This window comes from Mustelus asterias, chromosome 23 (genome assembly GCF_964213995.1).
Source record: "Mustelus asterias chromosome 23, sMusAst1.hap1.1, whole genome shotgun sequence".
Classification (NCBI taxonomy): Eukaryota; Metazoa; Chordata; class Chondrichthyes; order Carcharhiniformes; family Triakidae; genus Mustelus; species Mustelus asterias.
In genome coordinates this window covers 62,698,284-62,722,670 of record NC_135823.1, presented here as the reverse complement: position 1 = coordinate 62,722,670, position 24,387 = coordinate 62,698,284, and the positions used below count along the sequence as shown (strand labels likewise).

At 42.5% G+C, this 24,387-nt stretch overlaps 1 protein-coding gene across 1 annotated transcript in view; it reads left to right on the top strand.

The window, feature by feature from the left end:
* grin2aa (glutamate receptor, ionotropic, N-methyl D-aspartate 2A, a) overlaps window positions 1-24,387 on the top strand; it is a 327,307-nt gene that overhangs the window by 264,889 nt on the left and 38,031 nt on the right. The gene's annotated exons all lie outside the window — the stretch shown is intronic.

Below are 24,387 nucleotides of genomic sequence, written 5' to 3'. Positions count from 1 at the left end.
GGGAATGGAGGGATACAAACGAATGGTCTAGTTGGACCAATGAGTGGCACAGCTTGGAGGGCTGAAGGGCCTGTTTCCTGTGCTGTACTGTTCTTTGTTTGTTCTTTGTTCTTTTCTCCAAGATAAACAGTCCCAACCTCTCCAATCTATCCTCATAGCCACAGTTCTTTATTCCTGGAATCTCCTCTGTACTCTCTACAATGCTTTCACATCCTCCATCAAGTATTGCATCCAGAACTGGATGCAGTACTCCAAATGAGGCCTAACTAGTGTCAACATGACATCCTTACTCTTTAACTCAGTGCCCCTATTAATAAAGCCTGATACTATATGCTTTATTAACTGCCCTCCCAACATGCCCAGCTAATGTCAATGGATTATGTACATATACACCGAGGTCCCTCTGTTCCTGCAACTCCTTCAGCATTTTATCCCTTTATTTTAGACTTTCTCTCCATATTCTTCCTGCCAAAATGAATTACTTCTCACTTCTCTGCATTTAACTTCAGCTGCCACTGCCCAATCTACCAAAATGCCTCTGTCCTCTTGAAGTTCAAGACTATCATTACAGCTGACAACATTTCCAATCTTTGTATCAGCTGCAAATTTTAAAATCATGCCTTGAACATCACAGTCTACATCATTAATAAATACCAGGAAGAGCAATGGTAACAACACTGACTCTTGGGGAACTCCACTACAAACCTTCCTCCAATCTGAAACAACCATTTATCACCACTCTTGAGTTTCCTGTCACTCAGCCAATTTGTAACTCCAAGTGCCTACTTTTTTTATTCCATGCGCTGGAATTTTGTCTGTTGTGTGGCACCAAATTAAATGCCTTTTGAAAACCCATGTACACCACGTCAGCAGCATTGCCCTTATCAAACTTCTCTTTTACTTCCTCAAAAAACTCCAGCAAGTTAGTTAAACATGATTTTCCCTTAAATGAATCCATACTGGCTTTCCTTAATTATCCTGTACTTGTATAAGTGGCTATTGATTTTGTCACCTGCCACCCAGCACTCTACCCACCCTATTCTCCCTGCCCACTTACCCACTTACCTCACAGTCATTCACTAACACACTGAAAAGCTTTATTCAAATATCCCAAAGCTTTTCAATGTGTTAGTGAATGAAGAGTTACCGAATACTAGTCCCATAAAAAGTTGGCATGGCTCGTCTTCTTCTGATGATTCTATGTTACGAAGAAGGACTCTGAGAATTGAAGAGGCCCAGTTCAGAACTTTGGGCCAGAAATGTGGAGTTCCATGCTGCGCAAAAAAAAGGAGCAGAGTGGCAAACCAGCGGTGATTGCCACTCATAAGAAGATTCGACACACTGGGATTCAGAGACTGTTGCTTCCACTCTTGAGTCCTTCGGCTGAAAATGTTTTGTGAGTTTGAAAGGCCTTGGTCTGCAGACGTGAACCACTTTGATGGAATTGGAGATTACTTCACTTGAGGTTGGGCCTAAAGCCTTTACTGGAAGAGTCGATGTAACCTTTACTGTATATCTCACCTGTATAGCAGCTCACCTAGATATGCTTAAAGCTTCTGATTTCAAAAGTAGATTTCTTCTAAAAGACATGAACAATTCAGAGAAATTCTCTCTGCTTTAACAGGTGCCAATTATTTGAAATTGCTAGAGAGGTACGTGCTGCAGATAATTCCCTTACAATAGCGGTGACTTGCTCCATCATTGCTAAGACTGGATTTATTGAGATTCAGGACATAGGCCAGAATTTTACTGGCACACCCGCCCCGATTCCGGGGACGGGCGAGGCTCGGAGAATGGCATTCTCCGTTGGTCTCGGGTGGGATCGTACGAACCTCGGGTGGACGTGCTGGTAAAATTCCGCCCGCAGTATAGATTTGAAAATTGTTTTTAAAATGAACAAGTTTATTCCAGAATCAGGTCTCATATCACAGACAAACTAACTCAAATTGCCAGTTTGTCTGGGATGTGATGACTACAGCTTTCTATAAAATTACTTTTATGGTTAATCAATATTGAAGTAAAGTCTGAATTTTATGCGAAGGCTGAGTATTGCTAAAGTACTGAGAGCCCTCTTTTTAAGCTGGAATCTTGCTAACTGCTCCAATTACATTGAAAGTATTTGGCCTTAATGTAGTTTGTTCCAGCCGAGGATGTGTTAGAAGAAATAAGTTACATAGTCAGACATGAAGGGATTGATTCATTCTGGAGACAGCAGTAATCTCTTGAGGAGCCAATTTTCACCTGGCTTGGTGAGCAATTGGGTAGGAATGCAAGGAATATTGGACAGCTGAACTCACTGCCCTATTCCATCAGTGGCTAGGCTGCTATTATCATTAACTACCATATATCCTTGAGCAGAAGTTGATCTTGTGTAAAAGTCAAGCTCCAACCAAAAATGCTTAATTTTTCATGTATCTCATATAAGCTAAACCTGGGGCATTGGTATTTCAATCACCAAATTCATTTCTGAGTTTTCAGCCAAGTCTCATTATGTATGCTTGGCCGAGAGCCCAGAAATCCCTTAGTGTATTAAAACACTTGAGTCCTGAGGGAAACATTGCTTGATTGATAGCTCTGGCCTCTGATCTCTTTTACCAATTTCATAATGTTTATTTATACAAGGTGAAGAGGGTTTAAGTGTTTGCAGTTTCAGCCATTAGTACTTTAAAGGGTCTGGATGACTGAAACTTTCATTGGGCTGTGGTTAAAAGGAGCTTTTATTGAGAAAATGGAACGTTATCAATGAATGACTGTTTTCTCAAAGCTTTTTACACACCATACTGCCACTATCAAGTTCATTAGTTCTATACAGGATATAGTGAGTGAGTGAGCATGGAAATGTCACAGCTTAGCATGGGGAAGAATGAGGAGCCATACTGGTTGTTTGGAGGGACATCCCTAATCATTGGGAGCATGACGGGCCATAGAGAGTGGGTGAGGGCATACCTTGAAATTTGGGGCATGAAGGACCAAAGGGTAACTTGGGGGGGGGGGGGGGGGGGATGGTGCTTATCTTGAAGTAGAGGGTAAGAGGGACCATAGGGATTGTTTGTGAGCATACCTTCGTATGGGAGCACGAGGGGCCATAGGTTCAGTTTGAAAAGCATACCTTGGCATGGAGCCATAAGGGGTCATAGGCTTAGTTGAAGTGCATATCTTGGCATAGGGGCATGAATGGCCAAAGGGGCTGTTTGGGAGTGTAGTTTGGTATGGGGCATGAGGGTTACAGGGCTCTTTGGGGGGTATAGCTTGGCATGGCGGGTATGAAACACCAAAAGTGGTGGCTGGGCGAATATGTTGACATGGGGTGGGCATCAAGAGAACCTTTTGAACTTACCTTTCAAAGGGTTCCCTCATGCAGACCATGGTTCATGACACCTGGGGTGTAGCCAACAGCCACACTTTGAAGTACTCTCCCCAGTCCATGAAAATTGTGGAGGACTCAAAAGATGTGTGGGTTAGGTTGATTGGCCATGCTAACATGACCTTTATTGTTTGGGGAAGTAGCAGGGTAAATATGTGGGGTTATGGGGATAGGGCCAGGGTGCGATTGTTGTCAGTGTAGGCTTGATAGGCTGAATAGCCTCCTTCTGCACTGCAGGGATTCTATGACTAGGCCATGTCTGTATCCACAATGGAGTCAGCCAGCTTGGGAATGCAGGATGCAGGCTCGCAACCTGAACCAACCTGCACACCTAAAAAGCCCTGTTGAAAATCAGAAACCCTGGGAATGGGGCCAGGATCCGCCCATCATTTTTAAAGGGTCTCCAAGTCATCCTGACTTGGTGAAAATCCAGTCCATTACATCGCTTTGCCACAGAAAAACAGAATTATAAAATCACAGAATTATTATAGCACAGGCCATTTAACTTGTTGAATCCATGCCAGCTCTTTGATTTCACTGTCCTGCCCTTTCCCTTCTGCCCTGCAAATATTTTTCTTCAAGTAGTTATCCAATTGAAAGCCACGATTGAGGTCATCACCCTTCAGGCTTTTTAGATCTTCACCCTTATTACATAATAATCACTTTCTGCGTAAAATTGTTTTTCCTTGTCACCTTTGCTTTTTGGCCAATCACCATAAATCTGTGCCTTCCACCAATGCGAGCTGTTTCTCTCCATCTGTTCTGTCTTAATCTTTCTTGATTTTGAACACCACTATCAATACTCCTCTCAACCTTCTCTGGAAAGGAGAACAACCCCAGTTCTCCATTCTATCCACATAACTAAAGTCTTTCATCCCTGGAACCATTCTCGTAAATCTTTTCTGCATCTTTTTTCAGGCCTTCTTATCCTTTCCAAAATGTGATTTGCATAATTGGGCACAACATGTGAGTTGTGGCCAAACCAATATTTTATAAAGGTTCATCATAACTTTCTTGCTTTTGTACTCTTGTCTCTACTTATAAGGCTCAGGATTTCATTTATTTTTAATCACTTTCTCAACCTGCCTTGCCACCTTCATTGATTTGTGCACATATACCCCTATATCTTTCTGTTCCTGCACCCCATTAGAATTATATCTTTTATTTTACATTGCTTTTATCTTTTTTCTTACCAAAATGTATCAATTAAGACTTTCCTCTGTTAATTTAATCTGCCATGTGCTCTCCCTGTCCACCAGCCTCCTTGTGTCCTTTAGAAGGTTGTCACCATCCTCCCACTGCTCACTACACCAGTGTACAGGGATCCCAAGCATGTTGCCCTCTTGAGTCAGCGGTGGCTCCATTAGCTGGGTCATGCGTGCCAAATGGATGATGGACACATTCCTAAAAATATGCTGAATGAAGAGCTTGCTATTGCCGCAAAACCAACAGGCTGACCACGTCAGCAATACAGAGATGTCTGCTAGCAAAACCTCAAGTTGACCGGGATTAGAATTAATATATGGCATGTCCTTGCTATGACCAGAATCCTGGACTCAAACAGCTAAGAAGAGCATGGGAAAAACAGAGGACAAAAGAAGCTACTAATTCTGGAAAAGGGAGCCTAGTGGAAGAAAAAATCATTATCTCCTCAGGCCAATTCTTTTCATCTGTGCCAGCTCTGGAAGGGACTGCCACTCATGAGTTGGCCTTGACAGTCACAATAGGCAATATTCAATTCACATGTGGCGTAAACCTCAAGCTCCAACCACTATCACCTGAGATGGACAGATACCTACTACACCTCCAAGCTTGTGCCACCTGAAAATTTTGAAATTGTGCCCAGGACACCAAGTCTAAGTCATTATGACCTAACAAAAAAAAATGAATATTATTGGGGAACTCTACTGTATATCCTCCTTTGGCCCAAAAAACAACTGCTCATCACCACTCTCCATTTCCTGTATTTTAGCCAATTTTATATCAATGCTACCCCTGCCCTTTACTCAATGGACTTCAACTTTACTGGCAAACCTGTTATGTGTCCCTTTATCAAACACTTTTTGAAAGTCCAAGGGCTCAATATCCACCACATTGCCCTCTTAACGCATCAAAAAGCTCAATCAAGTTAGTTGAACACAACTTACCTGTACCAAATCCATTCTGGTTTTCCTTAATTAATCCACACTTGTCCAAGTAACTGTTCATTTTATCCTGGATTATCATTTCTGAAAGCTTCCCACCCCCATTGAGGTGAAAATTAATGGCCTGTCGTTGCCATGTTTATCTTGAAAGCCTTTTTTCAACAAGGGTTTATCCTTTGCAATTCTCCAGTATCTAGGGTGGATTGGATGATAATAGCAAGCATCTTCCTTTCATCTGTGCCAGAGCACAGAGGGTGCAGGCAACTTGTTCATAAAGTTCAGGCTTTTTTTAAGCTTCAGATTTTGTGTCCCCTGATTTTTTTCTTCATCCTAAATAATCGCAAGAAGGGGCGGCACAATGGCACAGTGGTTAGCACTGCTGCCCCACAGCACCATGGATCCATGTTACATTCTGGCCTCGAGTCACTGTCTGTGTGGATTCTGCACATTCTCCCCGTGTCTGTGTGGGTTTCCTCCGGGTGCTCCGGTTTCCTCCCACAGTCCAAAGATGAGTGGGTTAGGTTGATTGGCCATGCTAAATTCACCCTAGTGTCAGGGGATTAGCAGAATAAATATGTAGGATTACGGGAATTGGGCCTGGGTGGAATTGCAGTCAATGCTGACTCGATGGGCCGAATGGCCTCCTTCTGCACTGTAGGGATTCTATGATATGATTCAAGTTTGAAGTTGTGCAGTATCTGACATTATGAAGGTGTCTGAAGGTAATGGTCACATTAAAGGGGAGCAGACTTCTGCAAACATACAAACACATGGAACAGGAAAGGTTAATCAACCTTGGCTAACAAAAGAAGTTAAAGATTGCATTAGATCAAAGGAAGTGGCTGATAAGGTTGCCAAAAAAGTGGTAAGCCCAAGGATTTGGAGCAATTTAGAATCCAACAAAAAAGGACCAAGAAACTGATAAAGGGAAAAGAAAATATGAATGCAAGGTCGGGAGTAATGTAAATATGGACTGTAAAAGCTTTTTTCAGTTCATGAAAGGGAAAAGATTAGCAAGGACTAATCTGGATGATTCAGAGGTGGACATAGGAGAATTTATAATGGAGAATAGGGACGTGGTGGAGAAACTAAATAATTACTTTGTGTCTGTCTTCATGGAGGAAGATACAGAAAATGTCCGAGAAATACAAGGGAACCAAGGGGCTTGTGAAAATAAGAAACTGAAAGAAATTAGTATTCGCAATGTAGTGCTCGGAAAAGTAATTGGATTGAAGGTTGTTAAATGCCCTGGACCTGATGATCGCCACTTCCTAGAGGCAATACAGATAGTGAGTACATTAGTGGTTATCTTTCTAAACTTGATAGATTCTGGAAAAGTTCCTGCAGAGTTGGAAAATAGCAAACGCAACCCCACTACTTAAAAAGAGAGTGTGAGAGAAAGCAGAGAACTAAAGACATGTTTGTTTGATGGCAGAGGCGGGGAAAATATTTAAAGGATGTGATAATTAAACAATTAGAAAATAATATGAATGGGCAGAGTCAACGTGGATTTATAGAAGATAAATCATTTTTGACAAATCTGTTGGAGCTTTTTGAGTTATTGCCTGTAGCATAGGTAAAGGAGAAGCAGTGGATGTGGTGTGTTTGTATTTTCAGGTAGGGGACTTAGTAACGAAAATTAGATTTTATGGGATTCGGATTTGAGAATTAGTTAACGGACAGAGAACAGAGAATGGGAATAAATGGACCATTCCCAGGATGGCAGGCTGAAACTAGTAAACTACTGCAAGGATCAGTACTAGTGCCACCACTGTTCACAATCTTTATAAATGACTTGGCTAAGGGGACCAAATATAATATTTCCAAATTTGCTGGTGACGCAAAATTAGGTGGGAATGTAACTTGTGAGGAGGATGGAGGGAAGCCTCAAAGAGACGTGGACAGGCTAAGTGAGTGGGCAAGAACATGACAGATGGAATATAATGTGAATGAATGTGAACTTATCCACTTTGGTCGAAACAACAGAAAAAGGTGAATATTTCTTTAGTGGTGAGAGACTGGGGAGTGTTGATGCCCAAAGGAACCTGGGTGTTATTGTTCATGACTCACTGCCTTCCTAATTGTTTTTTGCACCTGCATGCTAGCTTTTATTTCATTTCCATTTACAGGGTGTGGGTGTTGCTGGCTAGGCCAGCATTTATTGTCCACCTATAATTGCCCTTGAGAAGGTGGTGGTGAGCTGCCTTCTTGAACTGCATCCCGTAAATGAATAAAAATAAAATAAAAGCTAGCATGTAGGTGCAGCAAGCAATTAGGAAGGCCAGTGGTATTTTGGACTTCATCACAAGGGAATTTGACTGCTGGGGTAAAGATGTCTTGCTGCAATTTTATAGAGCTTTGGTAAGGCTACACCTGGAGTATTGTGAATAGTTTTGGTCTCCTTATCTAAGCAAGCTTATGCTTGCCATAGAGAGAGTGCAATGGATGTTCACCAGACTAATCCCTGGGGTGGCAAGATTGAAGAAAATGGATCTGTATTTTCTAAAGTTTTGAAGAATAAGTGGTGGACTTGTTGGAGTTACAACATCCTTAAAGGTTGTGGCAGGTTCAATGTAGGTGAGGGCTGGAATTCTCCAATGTCGTGGGCTCGGCACTGCTACCAGCAAGAATGGAGAATTTGGCATTCAGCCAAATCTCCATTCACAACAGTGAGACCGGAGAATCCCAGCCGCGGGCAAAGCCAAAGAACCCAGGCCAACATGTTTCCCCTAGCTGGTGAAAAAATAACCAGGGGACACAGTCTCAGAATAAGGAGCAGGCCATTTCATAGACTCATAGATTCACTACAATGCACAGGGAGGACACTTGGCCCATAAAGTCTGCACCAACTCTCCGACAGAGCATCTTATCCAGGCCTTAACCCCGTAACCTCAAGTACTTACCTCGCTAATCCCCCTTTGAACCATCTTTGGACTTTAAGGTCCAATTTACCATGGTCAATCAACCTAACCCACACATCTCTGGACTGTGGAAGGAAACCAGAGCACCTGGAGGAAACCCACGCAGACACAGGGAGAACATGCAAACTCCACACAGACAGGAATTGAACCCAAATCCCTGGTGCTGTGAGGCAGCAGTGCTAACCACTGTGCCACCGTGCCACCCATGATTAAGGATGAGATGAGGAGGAGTTTGTCCACTCACAGGGTGGTGGATCTTTGGAATTCCCTACCCCAGAGGGCTGTGGAAACTCAATCATTGTACATGTCCCTGACAAAAATCGATACATTTCTGGATACTATGGACAATAAGGGATAATGTGTTAGTGTGGGAAACTGGTGTTGAGGTAGATGATCACCCATGATTTAATTGAATGGCAGAGCAGTCTTAACGGGCTGAATGACCGACTCCTGCTCCTATGTTCCTATTAAAGGCAGGAAGAGACCAGCAGGTCAATCAAGCCTGCCCCACAACATATAGACTACAGCATCGTGTCATAGCGAGGCCGATTAACATATTTAAAATACTATTTAAATATGCATAGCCTGTTTAACTCTGGATTCTCCCAGCACCCGGGATCCTCTGACCCTCAGGCGCGGGCGCAAGCCCAGCAAGAATCACTGCTGGTCTCCAGGTGTAATGGCCATGTCGCAGGGCTCGGAGGCCATTAAAGCCCCCGGGTGGTCGGAGGAATAGCCGGGCAGTGCACATCGGTCAGCACCCACTTGGTAGTGCCATCTGGCACACTGGCAGTGCTCATTGGACATCCTAGCAGTGCCAGTTGGTCACTGCCAGTGTGCCAGGGGCAGTGCCAAGGTGGGTGGGGACTGAGTGGGGGCTATGCAGGGGGGTTATGCAGGGGTGAAGCATGGAGGGGAGCATGATGGGGAGCACGTCGGAGGTCAGGCAGGGGATCCTTTGGGAGGGCCTCAATGCCGGCGGCCCGTGTCGGGGAGGGGGTGGGGGAACATGCCACCAATGTGGGAGGGGTCCCAGAGTCCGTGGTGAGAGGGAGGGGGGTCTCCCAGTGCACTGTGAGATCAGGGTGCCTTTGCGAAACAGCGCTCAAGCCCCCATGCTCACTGGCATGTTTAAGCCCCACCTGTCCAAGTACTAGTATGCAACTCACCACTCTCCCAAAAAAATGACTGAGTGTGGGGCAATTGCAATGCGAAGCGTGCCTGAGAGACCAACGCGGATGGCTCCAGTATTCTGTTATGGCACTTCCACCCGTTAAACCTGTTCTATGTAAATCTTTGAAAAGATTTGAACTTAGCTTTTGGCATATGCTGTCCTTCACCATTCAAGAGATTTATTCTGCCCAACATAATGGTGACAAAATTGTTGAATAGGCTGGTGGTGCAGACAAATGTGCAATCTTGATTGCATTTTCCACATGAAAGTTTACCACAGAAGTTTTAAAACAGCTACAGTTAAGATAAATGTTCCTGTCCTATGTTGTGTGGTGCATTGCAGACCAAGAATTCCTAATCTCAGTGACCACTGAGTATTTAATCATTCATCTGAAGTTATTAAGAAGCATATGGTCAATTGTAGAGCTCACTATTAAAGTTTACATTCTACGTTCTACAAATAGATACACTTTCAATTTCTTACTTTCAAGATTAAATTACTGATTAAAGTTCCACCGTGAGGAGAATTCCAATATATTGGGACCAGTTGGGGAACATCCTGTATTCTGTGCAGCTGCATTTTGTAGAACAAAACCATTATCTCATCTTCTTGGCTAGTATTCAACTATATTACATGATAAATTGTTAGCTAAGTGGAATAGACTGAAATCATTAATAACTTTAAGCACCAGCACACTCCAACGAGACTCACACAGCACTGTGAGGGATTGTCATCCCAACTGATTCCATAACAAACCCTTGGGTTCCAAAATTACAGCATGATTTTAGTCTAACCGTACAGCTACTTACAATATCTAATCTGTGAAAAGAATTTAAACTGACCCTGGAGTATATGCTGGCTCAGTAATTAAAGTTAAACTAATTTCAAACATCTATGAAAACCCTGCCATCAAATATATTTTAAAAAGTAAGTATTATCAGCAAATCTATGAATGGATATTGATTGTAGCCCTAATGATATCCTCCCCTACTTGTTCAGCAAGTTTGTCTCATTGGTCAGGATAGTACCAGCTTCCAGGTGCCAAATAGGTTGAATTTCAGCCAGGAAAGAACCTGGGTTGGTGACCTTTGATTAGTGACCCTTCTCCTGATTTCTGGAGACACATGGGGGTGGCACAGTGGTTAGCACTGCTGCCTCATAGCGCCAGGGACCTGGGTTCAATTCTCGGCTTGGGTCACTGTCTGTGTGGAGTCTGCACATTCTCCCCGTGTCTGTGTGGGTTTCCTCTGGGTGCTCCGGTTTCCTCCCACAGTTCAAAGGTGTGCAGGTTAGGTGGATTGGCCATACTAAATTGCCCCTTAGTGTCAATTTAGGGGCAAGGGTAAATGCCTGGGATTACAGGGATAGGGCCTGGGTGGGACTGTGGTCGGTGCAGACTCGATGGGCCGAATGGTCTCCTTCTACACTGTAGGATTCTATGATTCTCTGATTCTATGTGCGGATGTTAGATTAGAAGAAGCTCAGCTCTCTGCTGCGATGTGCTCTAATAACAAATACCAACTGTGCAGACTGACACATGAGCCATGGTCACATGAGTAAGATTTGAGTGACGTGTGAGGGAGTAACAATTTTTAAACAGTACCTGAAGAAATAGTCAAAGTCTAACAAAACAGTAAACAGAAGTCTGCATTTATATAGCACTTTTCACAACCAGCAGATGTCTTAAAGTACTTTACAATGAATGGAATACTTTTGAAGTGTAATGTAGAAAACACAGAGGTCACTTGGCTCCCAAATGACAAGATCATCTGTTTTTTGTGATGTTGATTGGCTAACACCCTTGCGTATTTTCAAATAGTGCCAAGGGATCTTTCACATCCAACAGCTGATCCGAAAGACTGCACTGCTGGCAACCTTCGTTTTTGTACTCAAGTCCTCAAGTGGGACTTGAACACACATTGTTATGACCAGAGACAAGAGTGCTTCCAACTGAGCTGCTGCTGACACACCAACAAGTTGAGGATAAACAAGACTATAAAAATAAATTCCCAAGTATTTCCTAGAGCCTGTTATGCAAATGAATTCTCCCAGCGAGGATCCTGTGCAGATTCTGTGTGATGCACCCAGGCTTGCACCCTGTGATTTTCCATCCATTAGGTTTAATAGAAGCCACAGGCTGTGGACACTGTTGTTCTATCTGCGCACCATGGGAGCAGTTAATTGTCTAATCAGCCAAATAATATCGCCTTCTCAAGAAAGTATCCACCATCATTCCTGGAAAGATTTTAGCTCAAACCAAATGATCTTGTTCAACACCATTAATTAATCAAATGCCATTAATATATCTCAATAAAATCGTGACAGAGGAAGCTCTGTTGAAGTCTCACTTGTTTCTTGCCAATATTGACATTTTCAACAGGCATTAAATCCTGGGAGGTGGCAGCAACTGATGACAAGTAATGATTCATTTTTCCAAGTCCTCAAACAGGTTGTCACAGATTTACCACAACTTAGGGCCTGTCAAATTTGTCATGCGCTCATTAAAACAAATGAATATATGTTTATTATTGATTGAGATGTGCCTCTTCTGCCTTTGCATGTTTCTCTCGGCTTCCTCCCGTCTATATACATTTCTATCACTATTCAATTTTATTTCTATCTGACTGTGCAGGTTTCTCTATGTGTGTTTCTCTCTCATTTCTCATTGTCTGTATTATTACTGTTCCATAATTGTGTCTCCGTCTCTTTGTTCACATTTTACTCTTCCACTCTGTTTTAATTCCTGTCACTTTGCTGCTTTACTCTGTCTCACATCATTGTTATCATGTCACATTCACATTTTCCCTAATATTCCTCGCATGCCCAATTATGCGCTTTCATTCATCCTCGCTCCACTCTGTCTCTGCTGGGTTCTGGTTTCTTCAAATTTATCTCCAGGTTGGAGTTCCTTTACTTATTTTGCTTTCCCCTGTTGCCTCCCTCTTGAATCACTGACTCCAGCTGCTTTATTGCTGTTGTCTGCCTCTGCCCTAATTTATGTCCTTATCTTAAAATTAGCCTCATCACTCCTCGGTAGTACCTTGATTTTATTTCGCTGTCTCCTGTGGGAGCATTTTTCTTCTTGTGTTCTACTCTGTCTGGTCCAATTTCTTCCGAACTTGAAGAAAGTGCTGTGTGATTTTGCTGAAACATTTTGAGCCTTTTATTAATGTCTACCTGAGGAATAGTGAAAAGAGAAGGGAAATACCTGCAGTCGCGGGGGGGGGGTTCTGTTGTAAACCTACACTGTTTATTCATTGAAAATCAATTTGCAATGTTTTGCATATTGCAATAGTTTGTGAGAGACAATTTCAAAACCCCAATGAGGTGTAGGACAGATTGGTAAATTAGTCCTTTAGCAAGACACCACATTTGCTGCAGCATATATGCTTCATTCTTCAAAGTTAAATCAGACTTAACATAATAAAACCATCAGTAATAATAAAAGCCAGAATGATGAACATAGGAGCCAACGCAGGCTGTTGATCCCCTCGAGCCTGTTCTGCCATGCAATCAGATGATAGTCACATGTATCTTAACTCCTTCTACCCACCTTGTTCATAACTATTATTCCTCTTGCCTAACAAATATCTATCGATGCCAGGTTTCAAGTTTATAATTTGGGCAGCACGATGGTTAGCACAGCACCAGGGACCCGGATTCAATTCCGGCCTCGGGTGACTGTCTGTGTGGAGTTTGCACATTCTCCCCGTGTCTGCGTGGGTTTCCTCTGGGTGCTCCAGTTTCCTCCTACAGTCCAAACATGTGCAGCTTAGGTGGATTGGTCATACTAAATTGCCCCTTAGTGTCAGGGGGATTAGCAGGATAAATACATGGGGTTACAGGGATGGGGCCTGGGTGGGATTGCTGTTGGTGCAGGCTTGATAGGCCAAATGGCCTCCTTCTGCACTGTAAGGTTTCTATGATTCTATTCTATAATAATTGACCCCTCATACTTGACAATTTTTTGGATGTGAGCGTTCCAGATTTCCACTGTTCTTTGTGTGAACAAATGCTTCCTGACATCACCCTGAATGGCCTAATTTTAAGGTTATGCCTCTTTGTTCTGAACTCCAGCTAATATTAATACCATTAAGATTATTATCTGTCTAAAGGGGAAAAAATAATAATCACAAACCTGAAAGCAAAAGAAAAATGAATTCAGTCGTTAATTATTGAGAACAGCGAAAGGATTTGTTTTTCCAGCAATCTTTCATTCCTTTGGTAGCTGGCCTACATTGGAGGAAAAATTAATTAAGTTGGCAGTAGACTTGGCAATCACATTAGCTGCAAGCCTGAATAAACTGACAACTAATTTATCAAACTCTGGCTCTTTGTTAGGTGCTGAGGCCTTAGGTTTTTTTAAAAAACTAGTAACAATCAATGGATTGAAAGTTTCAGACAATGCTTTGTGACTTTGCACGGTATTAAACTGCGGAATGTACTTTTCCAGTTTGTTGCAGCAGAATGGCGCCTACCAATCCATTACAAAAGATGTTTCTTGTCATCTGCCTTGCAGAATTTTGTAAATGTTTTGTAAAATTTAAAAAATATGGTCCAAAGTCATTATCATAGTGCAGTGTCCACTTAACTGAATAATAGTTTCCATTTATCTGGTGTCCCTGACACAGTAAAATTCCCTACGGCGTTTTACAGGAGCAGCGACAGACATCGAGCCACATGAGGGGATGATAGGACAGGCGATTGAAAACTTGGTCAAAGAGGCAGGTTTTAAAGAGGGACTTAAAGGAGGAGAGATGATACACTGTCATATTCTCCATGCAGCACCTTCCTGATTACAGCTGAGTCAATCAGGGAAAGGGTCCAGTGAAAAAGAGGGAGTGAAATTGCAAGGAAAATGCAAAGGTAGGGGAGTCTAAAACTAGAGGGCATAGGTTTAAGGTGAGAGGGGAGAGATACAAAAGTGTCCAGAGGGGCAGTTTTTTCACACAGAGGATGGTGAGTGTCTGGAACAAGCTGCCAGAGGTAGTAGTAGAGGCGGGTACAATTTTATCTTTTAAAAAGCATTTAGATAGTTACATGGGTACGATGGGTATAGAGGGATATGGGCCAAATGCGAGCAATTGGGATTAGATTAGGGGTTTCTAAAAAAAAGGGCAGCATAGACAAGTTGGGCCGAAGGGCCTGTTTTCATACTGTAAACCTCTATGACTCTATGACTATGACTCTAAGAGTTTCTAGATGGGAGACCACTCTTGGACATTGTGCAGTGCTTAACTATAGAAGAATGCTGTATTGGCAGAATATGTCAACTCTCACCAGGAATACAAGAAAATACCTTAGGGCCTAATAAACAGAATAAAATATCTTGTGATATGGTTGAAGCATTTTCACACTCGGATATAAATCTCATGTGTCTAAAATATTTATTTTTCCATATAAAATATAGTGGGATCGACACAGGCTTTGAACTTTTGTCCAGATTATGGAAGGATAGAGAATTTTAAAATTATTTTTCACAGGACATGCGAGTTGCTGCCTAGGCCAGCATTTTTATTACCCTTCCCTAATTTGCCTTGAGAAGGTGGTGGTGAGTCAACTTCTTGAACCACTGCAGTCCGTGCGGTGTAGGTACACCCACAGTGCGGTTAGGGAGGGAGTTCCAGGATTTTGATCCAGTGACAATCAAGGAATAGCGATATATTTCCAAGTCAGGGTAGTGTGATGGAGGGAAAGTTGCAGGTGGCAATGTTCCCATGTGTCTGCTGCCTTTGTCTTTCTAAAGTTATGGGTTTTGAAGGTACCTTTGTGAGTTGCTGCAGTGCATTCTGTAAGTGGTACACACTGCTCCCGCAGCCTATCAGTGGTGAAAGGAATAGGCACTGAAGGTGCTGGATGGTTTGCCAATCAAACAGGCTGCTTTGTCCTAGATAGTGTCAAGCTCCTTGAGAATTGTAGGATCTGCACTCATCCAGACAAGCGGAGAATATTCCATCATGTCTAACTTGTGCCTTGAAGTTGGTGGATGGGCTTTGGGAGTCATGAGGTGAGTTACTTGCCACAGAAATCCTAGCCTCTGATTGATCTGTCCTTGTTGTGACAGTGTTTATATGGCTAGTTTCTGGTCAATGGTAACCCCCAGGATGTTGTTGGTGGAGGACTCAATGATGAAAATGCCATTGAATGTCAAGGGGTGATGGTTGAATTCTCTCTTGTTGGAGATGGTCAACATCTAACATTTATGTGGTGTGAATGTTACTTGCCACTTATCAGTCCAAGCCTGAATGTTGTCCAGGTCTTGCTTCATTTATGCACGCACTACTTTATGTCTGAAGAATTGCGAATGGTGCGGAACATCATGCAATCATCAGCAAATATTCTTACTCTGACCTTATGATGGAGCAGCTGAAGATAGTTGGCCTAGGATACTACCCCACAATAGGGGAGCAGTTTGTTATCAAATAAATATTAATACTGGAACTATTCCCATTCTCATTATTTTCCTTCATAAATGTCTTAGCAATGCCTGGTGTCTAGAGAACTATCACTCCTATGCCACTCAACATTGCTAAAGAAATGGAAGGCAAATTAAAAATTAATTAAGTTGTTTGCACCAGCAAGGTTTACAATGTGAAAAAATAAAAATATTGACAGCCTCGAGAGATACAGTCCTGGTAATATTTTTTCACTCCCAAACTGACTGCTGGATAGGTTCTGTAAACTCTACTGTAAAAATCCTGATGTTGGAATGTCTGCTGGGGTTAGGGTAGAGGGTGGAGGGTGAGGTATGTACAGTGAGTTCACTGTCACCTGTGCAGCAGATTTCCAGCTAGGTCATTAAAGCTACACCGATAACGCCCTTTCAATTATTTATTCTATCTTTTCATTTGGTAACTTTGTCCTCTGTGAATAATGTCACAAAGAATATCTACGTGGTTTGCTTTGGGCCTCAATGGTCGGATTCTGGTTGTTTGTGATCTCAAATGGCTTCAAATCTTTAGATTTCTTGAACTATTCCCTGATGATAAGCGAAAGGCAATGTGCATTCTACCAAAAATGGCACAAAAAAACCAGCTGTTGTCTGATTGCACTAGTTTCAAGTGTGGCCTTGTACTTTAGAGTAAAAGAGTCATCTATATTTATTTTCTATTCATTTGTGGGACATGGGTGTCGTTGGCTGGCCAGCATTTATTGCCCATCCCTAGTTGCCTTTGTTCAGGGGGCAGTTGAGAGTCAACCAGATTACTGTGGCGCTAGACCAGACTAGGTAACAACAACAGATTTTCTTCCCTAAAGAACATTAGTGAACCAGATAGGTTGGGTTTTTCCAACAATCGACAATGGTTTCATGGTCATGATTCTGAATTCCAGATATTTTTTGTGGAATTCAAATTCCACCATCTGCCGTAGTGGGATTGTTTTAGGTAACAATTGTGAACATTGTCCAGAAGGTTACTGAAGACTTCAAGACATACTCATGATAATTTCTTAACATTCAAGCACCCCAGTGTGGTATAGTACAACGGAATGATATTTCAATTTTATTAAATATATATATATATATTTACATTGGTTCACTAGAACTATGCAACTAATTTTCAGTAGATTCAACTTGCACCATAAAATGAAAGAGAAACAAATTGGTAGTCTTTAGGACTGAAAATTTTAAAATCTAACTAGAAATTCCCAATTTAAAGTCATTGATCAGCAATAAAAACAGGAAATGCTCGAAATACTCATTAGGTCTGACAGCAACAGGAGAAATAAAAATTTGATTAGTAAAATTGACTACCACATTGTCTGATCAATAATGTCAATATCTATAAAGACATAATGATCTTTTAAAATGATTTGTTCCACTCAGTGCAAATAGTTCATTCTATAGAAAGTTAATCATTCATTTACTTTGAAACATACACCACAAGAACATAACCAAAGGTTATTCCATAGAATTCCATAGAAACCCTACAGAAAGAGGCCATTTGGCCCATCGAGTCTGCACTGACCACAATCCCACCCAAGCCCTACCCCCATATATTTTACCCGTTAATCTCTCTAACCTACGCACCTCAGGACACTAAGGGGGAATTTTAGCATGGCCAATGAACCTAACCCGCACATCTTTGGACTGTGGGAGGAAACCGGAGCACCCGGAGGAAACACACGCAGACACGAGGAGAATGCGCAAACTCTACACAGACAGAGACCCAAGCCGGGAATTGAACCCAGGTCCTTGGAGCTGTGAAGCAGCAGTGCTAACCACTGTGCTACTGTGCCGCCTATATAGACCTTTCTTATTTTGCATTTATTTTTTATGAAACATTTCACCATGTCTCACTTTATCTTTGTCTCAGTTTGTCTCCTAATAACTTGTTTTGTAAAAATAATTCTCCTATCTTTTATTTTGAACTGAAATTTCTGTGAAGAAATGTAAGATTTGAGCAAATGGTTAGCATTGCTGCCTCACAGCTCCATGGATCTAGGTTCAATTCTGACCTTGGGTGACTGTCTGCGTGGGTTTCCTCTGGGTGCTCCAGTTTCCTCCCACAGTCCAAAGATGTGCAGTTAGGTGGATTGGCCATGCTAAATTACTGTTATGTCCCAAGATGTGTAGGTTAGATGGATTTGTCATGGTAAATGTGTGGGGTAACGGGGATAGGATGGGGAAGAGGGCCTGGGTAAGTTACTCTGTCAGAAAGACAAGTACAGACTTGAGGGCAGAATGAGCTCTTCTGTACTGTATGGATTCTGTGATTCTATGAAATGATACAGCTCTTAACAGTCAAAAGCAGCCCACCACAAAATGGCACGTGGGCACTAACACGGGCTGTGTAAGAAGAGGTATTTAAATTTGTTAACCAAATGTGCTGTTGATGTAAAGAAGGCAAATGGCACAACTTCCTCCTCCCCTGATGTGGAAGCAATACGAAATAGAGTAGAACAGAATAAATTACAGAATTCACAGTACAGAAGAAAGTTGTTTGCCCCTTCATATCCCTGCCAGTGATAGCTGTTTAAATAGAATTATCTACTCTAATTTTATTTCCCCAGACTGTTTTCCAGTAAACTTGTGGAAAGAACAGCACCAAAAAGAGAGAGTTGGCAGTCAAGCGAAAAGAATTATATGGGCATGGATCATAAGATCATAAGAAATAGGAACAGGAGTAGGTTGTTCGGCCTGAATCCCACCTGAAGTCAATCGACCTTTGCATGGTCCTCCCCCTCACCCGCTAGAATTTCCATGGTGGGCGGGATGGGAAAACGTCCCTCAAGGACTCTGCCCCCATGGCTCTCTTTGGCAAGGAGTTCCAAAAACTCACAACCCTCTGAAAGAAGAAATTCCTCCTCCTCTCAGTCTTTAATAGGCTTCCCTTTATTCTGACACTATGTCCCCTGTCCTAAACTCTCCCATGAGAGGAAACATCCTCTCAGCATTTACCCTGTCAAACCCCTTAAGAATATATTTCAATAAGATCCTTCTCAGTCTTCTAAATTCCAATGAGTAGAGTCCCAACCTGTTGAACCTTTCCTCATAAGACAATCCCTCCATACCGGGGATCATCCTAAAGTTTATTTATTAGGCACAAGTAAGGCTTACATTAACACTGCAATGAAGTTACTGGGAAATTCCCCATGTCGCCTGTTCGGGTCAATGCACCTAGCCAGCACGTCTTTCAGAATGTGGGAGGAAACCGGAGCACCCGGAGGAAACCCACGCAGACACGGGGAGAACATGCAGACTCCACACAGACAGTGACCTAAGCCGGGAATCAAAACTGGGTCCCTGGCGCTGTGAAGCAGCAGTTGTAACCACTATGCTACCGTACTGTCCTAGTGAGCCTTCCCTGAACTGCCTCCAATGAAATAATATATTTCCTTAAATAAGGAGACCAAAACTGCTCACATTCCAGATGTGGTCTCACCAATACCTTGTACAGTTGCAGCAAGACTTCCCTACTTTTACGCTCCAACCTGCTTGAAATAAGGGCCAACATTCCATTAGCCTTCCTGATTATCTGCTGCATCTGTGTGTTAGCTTTCTGTGTTGCGTGCACAAGTACTCCCAAGTTCCTTTGTGTAACAGCTATCTGCAATTCTTCTCCAGTTAAATAATACTCTGTTCTTTTGTTCTCCCTTCCAAAATGAACAACTTCACATTTCCCACATTATACTCCATTTGCCAACTTTTTGCCCAATTACTTAACCTATCAATATCACTTTGTAAACTGTTTGTATTCCTCTCACAACTTACCTTATCGCCTATTTTTGTGGATCAGGGAATTACAGAAAGGAAATGAACTGGGTCAGAACAAGAATTATTTGAGGGGCCCGCAATTCCTGTTTCCCAAAAACAGGAGAATGCTTGTTTATCGCTGAAGTTAATGATCTACTAAATTAATTCGACCCACTGATGAAATCAAGAGGAATGCCTGGCTGAAAACACCCAGGCTGGAATGTTACGGCCGTTCGCGCCGGCGGGATTTTCCCATCCCGCTGCAGTCCCCCCCATTTTTGAGTTGATTTGTGGGTGAGTCATTAATTAGTGTGAGAAATAGTCACTTTCCAAATGTTCAGATACAATTCTAGAATATAAAATTAAATTATAATAGTTGGTCTTTTGGGGAAAATACTGGCATTGTATGTTATACTGCTATTGAATGCTTTTGACTGCTAAGAGTTGTATCATGTGATCAAATTTTACATTTCTTCACAGAAAGTGGAGAGAGTGAGAATTACTTGTACAAAACTGCTCGAGTGACATATAAGAGATTAAAAAAACCCATCAGTGACTATATACCAATATTTTCCCTAATGAGATTTGTTCAGCAAAATGCCTGACATTATTACTATAAGTAAACAGTGTACTTTGATTTGTTTTGGCATCAAGTATCCAATTACAAATTTCAGTCGCACTATAACATAAATTGCCCCATATTTTCCCCAAAATATTATCATTTATTTTTATATGCTGGAACTCACATTTTTTATCCATCAGGAAAGTATTCATGTTTTATTTTATTTCCACAAATTATGGAACTGCAATACATAAAATTGACTTAACTTTCAATGAAAATTACCCAGAAAGGAAACACAATTAACAAATAATTATATGCTATTACATATTCAGTTCAATTTTTGCCAATCCGAGGATTTCTTTTCATAAGGAATAAGCAATTATCTCAGGCATTCATTGTTAATACCTTAGGTTTTGCAGTTAGATGACTTATTCTGTTCAGAATTAAAAGAAATGTCTTTATTGGACTATAATTTTCACCGTATTGCAACAAAAGCCCTGATTATACCCTCCAAACTAACGTGGTTCTGGATCCAAAGACAGTGTTGTCACTCATCAGGACAGATCCAGTATGAACCATCTTCAGGGGAAGGCAATGTTCTAATTAAACAACTAGATCGGGATTTTCCCAGAACACTGCCCTTAGGTCCAAGTGAGCTATCAGGAGTCTGGACTGTATGGGAAACAGTCATTTGATATGAGTTTCCCTGGACTGGCCAATTGATTACCATCATCATCCAATTAAGGATGGTGGGTGGGCTCTGGAAGCAGGAGGACTTTTGATCATGGGACATCTCCCTCCCCCCCAACCCTCGAGGTGATAAGCTGACTCCACAGTCTTGTATGTTGCATAGCGACAGTCCCGGCTGCACCTGGGTTAATACTAGCAGCAGTGGGATGAAGCCCTTTAGTGGTAATTTAATAGCCACTTAAGAGCCTCAATAAATGATGGGGTGGAAAGGTTTTCCATGGACCTTCCTGCCCAGCACTTAATTCTGGCACAGCTGGGAAGACAGTTGTGTTTTGGTATGCCACCATCCCACCTAAATAATTGCCCCTCCCACCTCCAAGCTTGCCACCAGTGAGAGCACAAGATTTGGGTTCCTGTCTTTCACGAATGGCTTATCAATTCCAAGTTGGAATTTTGTATCCTCCCCGAAGGCAAGTTTGATGGCAGGGGATGTATTTAATTGAGACAGAGGGTGGTAAGTGGGGACCCTGGCTCTGTGCTGATTATTCCCCACTTAAGGGGCTCATCCTGCTGCCACTGGTATTAACCCAACAGCAAACAGGGGTCTTATCATGTGGGAGCACGGCAAGCAAGCTCTGGACATGTTTACTTTCAGACTTCTAGAGGTGAGGGTTGGCCCTCATTCAAAGACACTCAGAGCCTGATTGAGGGAACCAGCATTGAGAAGGGTGCAGGGGTCACTGAAAACCATCCCCCCACGCCTGCTCCTGCTGCTGGTTACATCCACCTGATGCCACCCACACCATGACCTCCCCCCCGCCATTACTCACCTGTGTAATGGGTCCCTTAGGTGGCACTGCTGAGTACAGAGGAGCTGCTGGCCTCTGATTGGTTGGTTCCTTTCAGTGGGAAGAACCCACCCTGGGTCCTTGATTCCAGGAGAAGGCAAACAGCTGACTTGTTAAATGCCTGATTGGCACAAGATGTAGCAGGCCCTCACAAAAAGGGGTGATAAAGGGCCGAAACACCCATTGCCTCCACAAGATTACACCCATTGTTATGATAGGAATGCAAAGCAAAAGGATGTATTTGAAACTCACTTTTTAAATATATATTCTTTCATGGGATGTGTGTGTTATGAACATGGCCAGCATTTGTTGTCCATACCTAATTATCCCTGAACCGTGTGGCTTGCCACAGCATTTCAAAGGCCTGTGAAGAGTCAACCATGTTACTGGAGATCTTGTGTCACATCTAGCCAAAGCAGTTAAGGATGGCAGATTTCCTTCCCTAAAGGACAATAGTGAACCAGAAGGGTCTTATGATAATTTACAAAGGTTTTGTGGTCACCATGACTGAGACTAACTTTTCAATTCAAGATTAGGGCGGCACGGTGGCACAATGGTTAGCACTGCTACCTCACAGTGCCAGGGACCCGGGTTCAATTCCGGCCTCGGATGACTGTGCGGAGTCTGCATATTCTCCCCATGCATGCGTGGGTTTTCTCCGGGTGCTCCAGTTTCCTTCTGCAGTCCAAAGATGTGCCGATTAGGTGGATTGGCCATGCTAAATTGCCCCTTAAAGTTAGTGGGATTAGCAGGGTAAATACGTGGAGTTACAGGGATAGGGCCTGGGTGGGATTGTTGTCAGTACAGACTCGATGGACCAAATGGCCTCTTTCTGCACTGTAATGATTCAACGATTATTAATTAAATTTAAATTCCCCCAGCGGCCACGATGGGAACCACTGTCCCCAGAACATTAGCCCAGGCCTCTGAATTACTAGCCCAGTGACATTACCACTCGCCACTGTCTCCTGAATTTAAATCTTTTCTTATTCCAGTCAATTGTCTGTGCTATTACACATGGAAAGCCAAGGCATGTGTGGTCCTTGAGTGAAGTAGTTTTAGAGGACATGGGATCGCTGAACCATAGCACAGCGATGTAATTCAGTCTCCATTTTAAAATGATACATTCTGTCCTTATCGTTATATATTACAATTTTCTGATGCAATATAACAATATGATAATATATTACAGGGATACTTTAATCATATATTATTTGTTAAGTAGCAAACCTTACAGCAATTTGAACAACAACAGTTTACATTTATATAGTACATAATGTTCCACTGAACTGGAGCCAAATGGAAATGATTCAAGTATAGGAAAATCTCAGTCGTACCGGCTGAGGGGCTGTTAGGTCCAAATGTGAAGTACTACAGAGGACATCATTTCAATGTAGCAGGTTTAAATCGACAGTTTGTAAGAATGAGAATAGCACTTTATAATGGAAAAAAATTGGCACTAAAGTGTGACAGCACACAGTGGGATTCCATAGACAAAGTGTGCACAGATTGAAACAGATGAATGGAATTTCTTTGTCGGAGATTCTCTCAATCTATAATCATAGACCAATAGAATCCCTACAGTACAGAAGGAGGCCATTCAGCCCACTGAGTCTGCACCAACCACAATCCCACCCAGGGCCTAAATCTACTGTATATAATTTAGGTGGAATCTGCTGGAAGTTTTTAAGACCACGAATGGATTTGAAGATGTTTCATTTAGGGGCAAGATCAGAACTATGGGCCATATAAATAAGATAGTCACTGATAAATCCAATGTGGAATTCAGGAGAATCTTCTTTACCTAGAATGTGCCTACATTGCGGAACTTGCTACCATTGTAGATAAGGTGAACAACATAGGCACATTCAAGGTGAAGCTAGATAAGCACAGTAAGAAGTCTCACAACACCAGGTTAGCTCAGAGGGGAATGGTCACAGTCCAAAGTTGTTGACCTCGATGTTGAGTCCAGAAGGTTGTAACGTACCTAATCAGAAGATAAAGTCTTATTATTCCAGTTTGCTTTGGGCATCACTGTAGGATTGCAGCCGGGCAAGGATGGATATGTGGGCATGAGAGCAAGATGCTGAGTTGAAATGACAAGCGACCGGAAGGTTGGGATCATGCTTGTGAATGGACTGAAGCTGTTCCACAAAGCAGTCACCCAGTCTGCGTTTAGTCTCTCCAATGTAGAGGAGACCGCAGTGGGAGCAGCAAACACTGTGGACCAACTTGAAGGAGGTGCAAGTGAAACACTGCTTCACCTGAAAGGAGTCTTTGGGCCCTAGTGAGGAGGAAGGAGGTAAAGGGACAGGTATTGCACTTCCTGCGATTACATGGGAGAGTGCTGGAGGAAGGAGCTGAAGGGTTCAGGGTGATGGAGGAGTGGACCAGTGTGTTATGGAGGGGGTGGTCCCTGCAGAATGCTGACAGGGTGTGAGAGGAAGATGTGCTTAGTGGTGCCATCATGCTAGAGTTTCATCCCATAA